Source organism: Belonocnema kinseyi, chromosome 6, assembly GCF_010883055.1.
Source record: "Belonocnema kinseyi isolate 2016_QV_RU_SX_M_011 chromosome 6, B_treatae_v1, whole genome shotgun sequence".
NCBI classification, from domain to species: domain Eukaryota; kingdom Metazoa; phylum Arthropoda; class Insecta; order Hymenoptera; family Cynipidae; genus Belonocnema; species Belonocnema kinseyi.
This window is the reverse complement of record NC_046662.1, coordinates 43,350,583-43,361,332: the sequence shown is the minus strand read 5'-3', so window position 1 is coordinate 43,361,332 and position 10,750 is coordinate 43,350,583.

The window sequence follows — 10,750 nt, the reverse complement described above, 5'->3', positions numbered from 1 at the left end:
CATTTTTTATCTCATATGGAGTTAAACCCTTTAAATGAAAATGTTTGATTACCGCTCTGAACGCGTTTTTTTCCATTTTTCTTAACGAACAATTTTTTTTTTTCAATTAGTTATAAAAATACGTAAACTCAGAAGATGTGGACTGTGACTGCACCATATATCTAGTCGGGAGTGGTGCTGACTGAAAACAGATGATTTGGAGCGATTCGCGCGCCATCTGTTGGTCATTCTAAGGACTTATTGAACTACTCTCGTAGTTTCCAAATGCTCGTATCGGTATGGTATCTCACATGTATTGAAATTTTACAAGAAGAGTCAAGTAGCCAGTAACACTTCTGTATCATACTGGCAGCTGGATATATCGACAAATGTTAAAGGGAAAACTGTTGAAAATAAAGTGGGAATTATTTCTCAGGGCACTTGTTTCATGGAATTCACGGAATTCGTGGAAGTCGCGGAATTCACGGAATGCAAAGAATTTACGGAATTCAAGGAGTACACGAATTTCATAGAATCTAAAGAATTTATTAAATTCACGGAATTCATGGGGAATTTACGGAATTTATGGCATCAATGGAATTCAAGGAATTCATCACGGAATGTACGGAATTCAAGATATTCATGGAATTCTCGGAATTCATAGAATAAATGGAATTCACGGAATTCGTGGAATCCACAGTTTTTACCAGGATCATGAAATTTGCAGAGTTTATGGAACTTGCGTAATTTAAAGAATTTGCGGAATTGGCGAAATTAAAAAAATTCGCGGCATTCAAGTAATTTACCAAATTCATGAAATTCACGAAATTCGCCGAATTAATTAAAGTTTCGAAATGAATCAAATTTGCGGAAATCAGGGAATTTCTCCAATTTACGGAATTTGATAAATATAGGGAATTTACGGAATTCAACGAATTCACGGAATACAAAGAATTGACAGTATTCACGGAATGTACGGAATTCAAGATATTCATGGAATTAACAGAATTTATAGAATTCAAGGAGTTCGTGGAATCCACGGAATTCACAAAAATCATGAAATTTATGGAATTTAAGGAGTTCGTGGAATCCACCGAATTCCTCAAAATAATGAAATTTGCGAAATTCGTGGAATTTACGCAATTTAAATAATTTTCGGAATTCACGTAATTTAAAAAATTTTTGGAAATCAAGTAATTAATGAAATTAGCAAAATTTATGAAATTCAAGAAATTCGAGGAATTCACGATAATTAAGAAATTCATAAAATTTACGGAATTCAATTAAATTCCATGAATTATGTGAATTTCCAAAATTCAGTAAATTCCATTAATTCCATGAATTCTATAAATTTGATGAATTCCTTGAATGCCGTGTATTTCGTGAATTCAATGAATTCCATAAATTCTATGAATTCTATGAACTCTATAAATTTAATAAATTATTGAATTTCGCCAATTCCATGAATTTCGCCAATTCCACGAATTCCGTGAATTTCGCAAATCCAGTGAATTTTGCGATTTCAGTAAATCCTTTGCATTCAATAAATTTCATAAATTCACTGAACCCCTTGAATTCTATGAATTTCTTGAATCCTGCAAATTCTTTGAATTGTATGAATTCATTAAATTCCCTGAATTTCAGGAATTCTTTAAATTTCATGAATTTCGTGAATTATATGAATTCCATCAATTTGATGATCTCCGTGAATTCGGCAAATCCACTGAATTATGTGATTTATGTGAATTTATGAATTTTATGATTTCCTTTAATTACATGAATTCCTTGAATTCTATGGATTCCTTGAATTCTGTCAATTTCTTGAATTCCATTAATTCTGGGAATTTCGCAAATTCAGTTAATATATTTCGTGAAAAAGTCGTCCTTTTTGGTTGCGAATTCTACTGTCTTGTTAAAAATATACATTCAATGTAAAATGTATATTTTGGTGTTGAAAAAATAAATTAAATGTTTCCTGGATGAAAATTTAACTTTTAAAAGCAGTCGTTTTTATTAAAAATGTATTTTTTAGTACAAGTTTAATCTTTCTTGAATAAAAATGCAACTATTTGATAGAAAATTCAACTATTTTGTTAAAAATTCATCCTCTCTGGTTGAAAAAATTCGTCTTTTTGGATTAAAACTTCAATCTTGTTCGTAGAAACTTATTTTTTGTCAAAAAATTCATACTTTGATCTTGAAAAGTTAAGTGAAATCTTTTTAGATGAAAATTTAACTTTTTTTTTGAACTTTTTCTTTTCAAATAAAAATTCATCTGCTTTAAAAGAAATTTAATCTTTTTCGGATAAAAATGCAACTATTCGGTAGAAAATCCAACAATTTGGTTAAAAAGTCATTTTGGTTGTTAAAAATTCGTCTTCTCAGATTTATATTAAATTTTTTTCGTAGAAAATTATTCTTTGTTTCAAAATTCATATTTTAATCGTGAAAAGCCAACTGAAATCTTTTTTAACAGAAAATTCATCTATTTTTTTATTGATCTTTTTTACATAAAAATTCATTATTTAATCTAAAATTCATGTCTTTGGTTGAAAGTTTTACTATTTTTTTTTGAAAACTAACCCTTTTCATTGAAAACTTAACTGCGTAGGTAAAGTTAAGCTGCATTGTTAAAAATTGATTTTATGGTCTCTGATTGAAAATTTAACGGTTTAGTGAAAAAGTCTTCTTTTTTTTGGTTCAAAATTAATTTTTCCGATTTTTTAAAACTGATCTTTGGTGGTTAAAAGCTCTTCGTTACTTGGAAAAAAATAATTCTCTTGAGTTGAAATTACATTTCAATGGGTAAAAATGCATCAGTTTCGTGGAAAATTAACTTTCTGCTGAAGTCATATTTTTTTATTTGAAAATTAAATTTTTGTAGGGAAAATTCGTCTTTTGGCTTGAAGGTTCAACAATTTATATAAACTTTTACTTCTCTCGTCAGTGAAAGTCTTTATTTGTTGAACATCCGTTTTTGTTTTGTTTAAAATCCTTTTTTTGTATAAATTTAATATTTTGTATTGAAATATAAACTGAGAGATAGTAGCAAAGATACTTTTTTGTTTAAAATAAATTAATGAATTCGACAATTTAAACTTTGTATCTGAAATACCGCTTTATTTCGTCTATTAAAGATTCTATGTGAAAACTATTGCAAGATCAAAATGCTCGTATTTGAATATTAATAATTAAGTAAAAAGAAAAATTAGTCAAGGAAAAATCAGGAGCTTGTAGCACATCTAAATATCATTAAAAAAAATTATTTTCGTGTGGAGTCAAAGAAATTTCCTAGCGATCGGCATGGAAATTCGAAGAAAAAAAATTTTTGGACACCCTACTGTACACTTTATAATCAATATTCTTAGGATGAAATATTTTTAGGTGAAATTCCATTAGAAAAAGAAAAATTTTTACGAAATAATCTCTTAATCCATATTTACCTCAGTGGTAAACAATTCCCCGTTTGACAGCAGCTCAGAAAGTTGCGTTTGCATCAAATTTCTAGAAAAGCATTTGCATACATCCTAATGAGACAGATTTAACAAATTAAAATTATACCAATTTGTTTACGAATTAATTAAGCACCTAGATGTAAAATTTAGTTCAAGGTAGATGGTGAGATGAACTGATAAGTTTTCCTTTAATGGGGTTCTGGAGATTATGTTGCTCTAATTTTCATGTGTGTTAATAACCCACACATGCTTTTAAAAAGTTTATTCCATCAAACTTGTAGCATTCTCTTTTAATTTTCAAGAGGACTGTCAGCTTAATCGTACCTTGATCAAGATTAAATTCTGTACGCAGGATGAAAAAGTCTTTGATCCTACAAAACAATTTATCATGGAGTGGTTTATTTTGGTGACAATATGTTTAAATTTAAATGAGGCTGATAGCAGTTAAGGGAAATTTTGAAAATCATGAAAATGTGGGAGATTTAAAAAAAATTGAAAATGCTAGAGAATTTATGTAAGAAACACATTAAGTAACTGTCAATAATAATCAGGAAAGGGGAAATCGAAACGAAATCATTCAGAGACTTGTGGACCGTTTTTAAGCTAAATACGTAATATTGCGCAGTTTTTGCACGTGAGTTTCCGCGCACAGCGTCCTTCTACGACGTTGCTGGTGTTTTTCAGACAAGAAACATAATAGTCTTTTGTCTTACGCGCTGAGAAACTGCCTGAGCCAGCATTTCTTGGAATTACTAAACCATAGGTAACTAAAACGTGGCTCTGGTATAGTCATTATGGAAGTTAGTTCCACAAGTACATATTTCTGAATTTTATAAAGTTTTTTTGAAATCTTTTATGGAATCCAAAAAGATTTTAATAAATTTCTAATGTATTTCAATAATTCAAAGAGATTTTAAAGGAATCATAAGATTTTGAGGAATTTTTTTTATTACAAGGAAGATTCAAAAGCTTTACAAATTTAAAAAAAAATTTAAAGGATTTCGAAGTATTTGAAATAAAATGACGTATTTTTTAAAATTACAAGGAATTTTGAACACCTTTACAACATTATAAGAGATTCCCAAATGTTTTAAAGCATTTAAAATATTCAGGGGATTTTAAGAGATTCCTACGCATTTAAAAAAATTTTTAATTATTTGAAGGGATTCCTAGAATTTTGGAAGATATGAAACGATTTTGTAGGATTTATGAATTTCCAAAATGCTTCACAAGATTTCTGGGAATTTGTAAGATTTCTGAGGATTGCAATAATTTTTAGGGATTTTAAAAGCTCTCAGGGTATTTTAATAACCTTTCCAGGATATTTTAAAATGTTCCAAAGAATTCTCAATTGATTTCAATAACTTTGGAGGAAGTAAAAAGAATTTGCAAGATATCAGGGTATTCTTAAAACTTCCCATGAATTTTTAAGAGTTTTAACAAATTGTTATGGCTTTAAAAAAATGTTAAAGGATTTTAAGTATCTGATGGGATTTTTAACATATTAAACAACTTTGAAATAATTCCACATAATTACAAAAGGTCTGATCTCTTTTTAAATAGCAAGAAGTTTTCAATAGCGTTGAAAAGCTTCAAAGATTTTTGAAAGATTAAATAAAATTTGAAATATTTTAGGCTGATTTAAGGCATTGAAATATTCTGGGGTATTTTAAAAAATTCCAAGAGATTAAAGAAAGGTCAAGGGCTTTTACGATTTAATAATTTTAAGGGATTTGAACAAATTTCCATACGGTTGTAAACAATTTCCTAGAATTTCCGAAGATGCGAAACGATTTTAAATTATCTAAATGTGTTTTCCGAGATTTTCTAGGATATGAGGAAATATCAGATTTCATAGAATTTCATGGGATTTTATAATTTTTCAATAGATTTAAAAGAATTTCCATACAAAAAGTGAGGTATTTCGTAGGTTTTCAAATATTTGAAGAAATTTGTAATTTCAAGAGATTTTAAAATGGATGGATTTTTTTGTAATTAAAAAAATGTATTTCAAAGTATTTTTAATTTACCTTGAATTTCAGGCATTGAATCAAATTCTTTTGAATTCCCTTACATTTTTCTAAACTTATTAAAAATTTACTAAATAAAAAAATCTTTAGTTCCAATATTGATTCACATTAGCTATTTCTTGGATTAGAAATTCAGTCACTTTTTGTCGGTTAAAATAGGCAAATATTTCAAATTGTTTCATTTCATTTGAAAAAGATACTGTATTAAAAATTAGTTAAAGTTCTCGTTTAAAAATGATTTTCGTAGAATTATAAGAAGTTAATTAAGTCGTTCAAACTTTCCTCCATACTTTCCCTCACCTTACTTAAAGGCTTTCCCCTCCTTTTTCTAAATCTTCTGCCCCCTTACTTCTCCCTTTCCTCGCTTCGTCAGGTGACACTCCCCTCCCTTTACTCGTCTTCCCCGAACTCCCTTTCTCTCCCCTACTCACCCCCATTTTTTAAATTATTTTCCTTATTTTCCCGCACTTTCCCCTTCACTTCTCTCATTTTCCTATTTCCTCTACCACATTTCTCTCTCACTTTCCCTACTTCGCTTCTGCTCTTTTATTCTTACACCCTCTACTTCCACCCCTGTTTTCCCTTCACATACCCTATCCACACTTCCTGTTCCTCATAACATCCCCTAACTTTCCTCTTATCACTTTCCCGCTCCTCAATTTCTATGCCTTTACTTTGCCTCTCATTTGCACTCATTCCTTCTCATATTCCCTACTTCCTTTTCCATTTCCAATTACTACTTTTACTTCCCCTCTCTTTATTTACACTTATTTCTCCATAAACCCCCTACTTTTCTCCTGATTTCACTTGACTTTCTGTACTGCCCAAACCGTATTTCACCTCATCTTTTCTGCTCTTCCTTCCTTTATTTTTTCCAACTTTTCCTGCTTCCTAGTTATTTCCCTTACTTACTTCATCTTTGTTTGTATCACGTTCCCTACTTTCCCGCCCCTGATTTCTCCTGACTTCCTCTCCTGTAAAAAAGTAAAAGAGTAAAGGGTTTTTTCCTGGGACTAGAAAACCCTGCCCCCCCCCCCATGAAACATGCCACAACATTTCATTTGTGCCCCCCCCTTCTCCTCAACGATGTAATGTAGCCTTTTGGTATTATGCTTAAAAACATGATAGACGTTTTCAAAATAAAAAAAAGTTTTTTCAATATGACTTATTGTCTAGAAATAAATAAAACAATATTTTTATATAATACCGAATGCTTTTCCAATATTTTTTCTTTTCATAGAAATATTGAAGTTAATTATTTTAAGTACTATTGAGAAATCACTAATTAAAAAATTTGTCAATACCATTAAGAATGCAAAAATAATATTGATAATGTAATATTATTAATAATATCATATTAACAGTAATAGAATATAAAAATTTAAAGTAACTATTTATGTTAAAAATTGTTGAACAATTGAGTTCGAGCTTAAATTAAATTTTAAATATTTGTAACAAAAGTATCATCATTTTGTTCTTAAATCTATGTAAATCTAATTTTTATACGATTATTGAGAAATTAAAAAAAAAATTGAATGTCTTAGATGTGTCAAAAAAAACAATCTAAATAATTTGAAGAAACTTATTTTATTTTATAGGATTTTACAAAATATTAATAAATATTTGAGTTTTGCAAAAAGAAGTTGAGGAATTTTAGAAGTTTGGAAGAAATAAAGAAATATTTGATTAATTTCTGAAAATTTTTCCACGTTTCTAAATATTTCTAATCTGTTTAAAACGTCCTAAATTTCTAAAAATATTTTTAGTTGACTCAAATTTATCTTCAAATATGTAAAATCATTGAAAATGTTAAAAAAATGTCGTATAACATTCTAAAGTTACCAAAGTAATTAATTAAAATCTGATTAATGTGTTGAAACTTTTCAAACTTTTTTAAAGCTTCTCAAGTTTTTTTCTTTAAAAATCTTTTAAAGTTTAGAATTTTTTTTGAATTTCCTTAATTCTTATTTATATTTCTAAAATTTTCTCAATTTTGTTTTATTCCTCAGTCTTACGAAATTAAAAAAAATTTGCTTAAAAATTTCTGAAGGAATTTCGTTCTTTAGTTTTTTTCAGACTTTCTGAACCTTTTGACCTGTAAAAATTAATGTGTAAGAAATTTAAATTAGATTGAAATCAAATTAGGAATCCGTTTTAACGTACAATAATCAAGTTAATGTATAGAATTCCTGACAATAAAACCAAGAATTCAACGACCAAATTTGGATGACCACCATAAAATGCTCGTATTGCAATTTGAAAAAAAAGATTCTCTCAACAAAAAAAAATTCTAAAAAAGAAAAAACATTTAAAAAAAAATATGGAGAACAAGAAAAAAGAGGAAAGAATAATGAGAAGGCAAATAACCAAATCGCCTTCCTTCTTTTTTTTTTAAATTTATTTATTTTTATTTTCCTTAATTTTTTCGAAATTCTGGAAAATTAGAAAAATTTCCTTAAAATCTTTCATATTTTACTTCCGCAGTTTTCGAAACCTTTTGAAATGTTTAAAAATATTTTGAAATAATCTCTTAAAATTATATTTTCAAAATAAAAAATCATTTAAATTTTTCCTAGGCACCTAAAGAATAATTTTTCATTTTTAAAATTCAATCTTTTTTAAAATTCTGAATACTACTGAAACATAGTTAAAGAATTTTATTTTAAAATCGTGTACTCTTTTTAAAAATTTAAGGAGATGAATAAAAATGTTTTGTAATCTTTTACAATTTTGTTTTAAAATTAATTGAAGAACGATATTTAAAATTTTTCCATGAATCTTAAGAAATTTCTTTTCATTCTCTTGACACCCTGCAAAATTCAGTTTACCTAAAATTTGTTTAAATCCTAAAAAATTAAAAAAATTGCCTTCACGTCTTCCATATTATTTATCGACAAGTTGTTAAATCTTCCAAACATAAAATTATTCTTCGAAAATAAGAACTGAACAATTTAAAATTTTCCCAGAAATCACGAGAAAAAGTTTAATCCTGAAATCTTTCATAATTATTAAAAAGCTTCTAATTTTTACCTAATTCTTCGAAATAAGTTTTGTCTATAACTTAATTTTTTCATCTCTTTAAAAATGTCAATAGGCTTACAAATTATAGCTTGGTAGAAAAATTTCAAGGACATAATTATTTTCTATTATTGAACAATAATTTAAAGATAAAATTTCCTCTTCTATAAATAACCCTTTGAAACATTTGGAAATAAATTTTATGACAAAGTAAAATTATTTATTTATAAATTTTGATAAGCAAAGTCGACAATGCACAAAATTCATAAATATGATCAGGAAATTTTGAAAATGATGTTCTATGACCTCCCTGTACTCTCACTGTTCGACTAATTCTTGAAATATACAAATTGTATATTAGCATATACCATACTCTTATTGTAAAAGTTTCTTAAATCGATTACGATTTACTTAATGATTGATCAAGAGCCTTTCATTAAATGCAATCAATTTGAACCAATCTTTAATGTTATAATTACTATACTTTCTTGCAATCTAGTTTTATCTGCCAATTTTTCATCAAGTTTAGATTAAAGATAGGCTACTATGCGGCAACCAAGGTGCGTTCATAGTGGCGTTCGGGATGTGAGTATAGCGAGTCGCCTCGTTAATTAACTGCATGGAACTCGAGCGTCGCTGAAGCTGATCGTGCAATTATTTATTAGCGTGCCGGGCCTTTTCCTCTAAGCATCTAACCATGCACTGGAAACGGTCTAAAAACTTATATAGTTCTTCGTTTTTGCGAAATTTCAATCGCCACAGATCATCTAGTTTTCCGCGAAAAACTTTCCTTTTCCGTTTCTAGTAAAGAAACCTTCTAGACAGTACACGTGTCTATTGTACTCGTTTTAATCGAGTTTCTTGGTCTTTTTATCTCTCATATTTAATTTCTCTTCTGGGAGCGTCCACAGAATAGGCGACGCTCTAAACGAGCATCCGTCTGAAGAAGTATCCGTCATACAAAAAAAAGAAAAATATTTTCAGAAGACATATAGATTTTGCGTCCGCATGACTGAGCGACAGATAAATGAAAAATTGGGAATCGAGAGACACCCTCTCGATTCTGAATTTATTCAATTGATAATATAAATTACACAAAATTCCTTGCCTTCTGCTCTCAAGCAGGATAGCCTCCCTCATACGATGGAAATTAATAGTTCAATTAGGTTTATAAATCTCTTAATCCCTGAACCCTGGCACACATTTCAGGGGTTTAATAGGGTTCGGCCGCGTACATCACTTGATCATGATTATTATTAACTTTTCTTTATTATTATTATTGCAATTTATTATCCCTATTTTGTAAGCGAATAGGAATACAAGAATTAGTATAGATATATACCCCACGCATTTTAGAGAGTCATGAGCCTTATCAAATCACTTTTTTTAGATCTTCGGTGTATAATTTCGTTCAATTGTTTGTCGAAGTCCGCAAGTCCAATTCTCAATGAATGCATTTTGTCAGAGTCAATCTGTTTTCCTTTTATAAGTTCCAATGGAAAATTTTCTGAGTTAACTTTATTCAGAGTTTCATTAATGTTAAATTCGGTCTTTGTAGTTAGAATCTCATCCACGTCGATTTTATCGTCACGTTTAGTTGTTGCTTTGAAGATTATGTAATTAGTAGTTTGCAATACAGTCGTTGGCTAAATGTATTGCAAAATTGCCTTTTATCTGAATTTTCCGTCAATAATCTTTCGAGCATAAAATGTACAAAGTTGCTTGCTCATTGGCTATTGCTATCTAATCTTAATTTTTTTTCATTGTATCCACAAAATGTTAGTTATCTTAAGTATTTTGGTTTCGTATTTTGGTGAATTCCTTTATGCATTAATTTTATTAAACATTTATCTCTTATCTGAGCGGAATAATCTGGATTTCGTCGCTTACTTATTTTATAATTACCCGACACTTTCATAATTTCTATTTCAAGCTTGTCTACTGCAATAACCATAGCTTGCATTTTGTCTAATAGAAAATATTTTTCGTCAATTTCTGCTTTGATTAGCATTATTAGCATTATTAGCAATAGCATTATTTATTCCTGATAATCCTTTTTCTAACGCTGAATCATATTCTAGTACCTTAGTTGCATTTACAAGGTTACTAAAACTATTGTTGATATAAGTGTGTCAAATTCTTTTCCATCATCTGCTAAAATCTCTAATGGTTTTCCAAAATATTTTATATAGTTAGACCAGAGAGCTTAAATTACTGAGCTGGTTGATTTGTCTTCCAGGGGTGTTATTATTGTTTATCGTGTTAGGT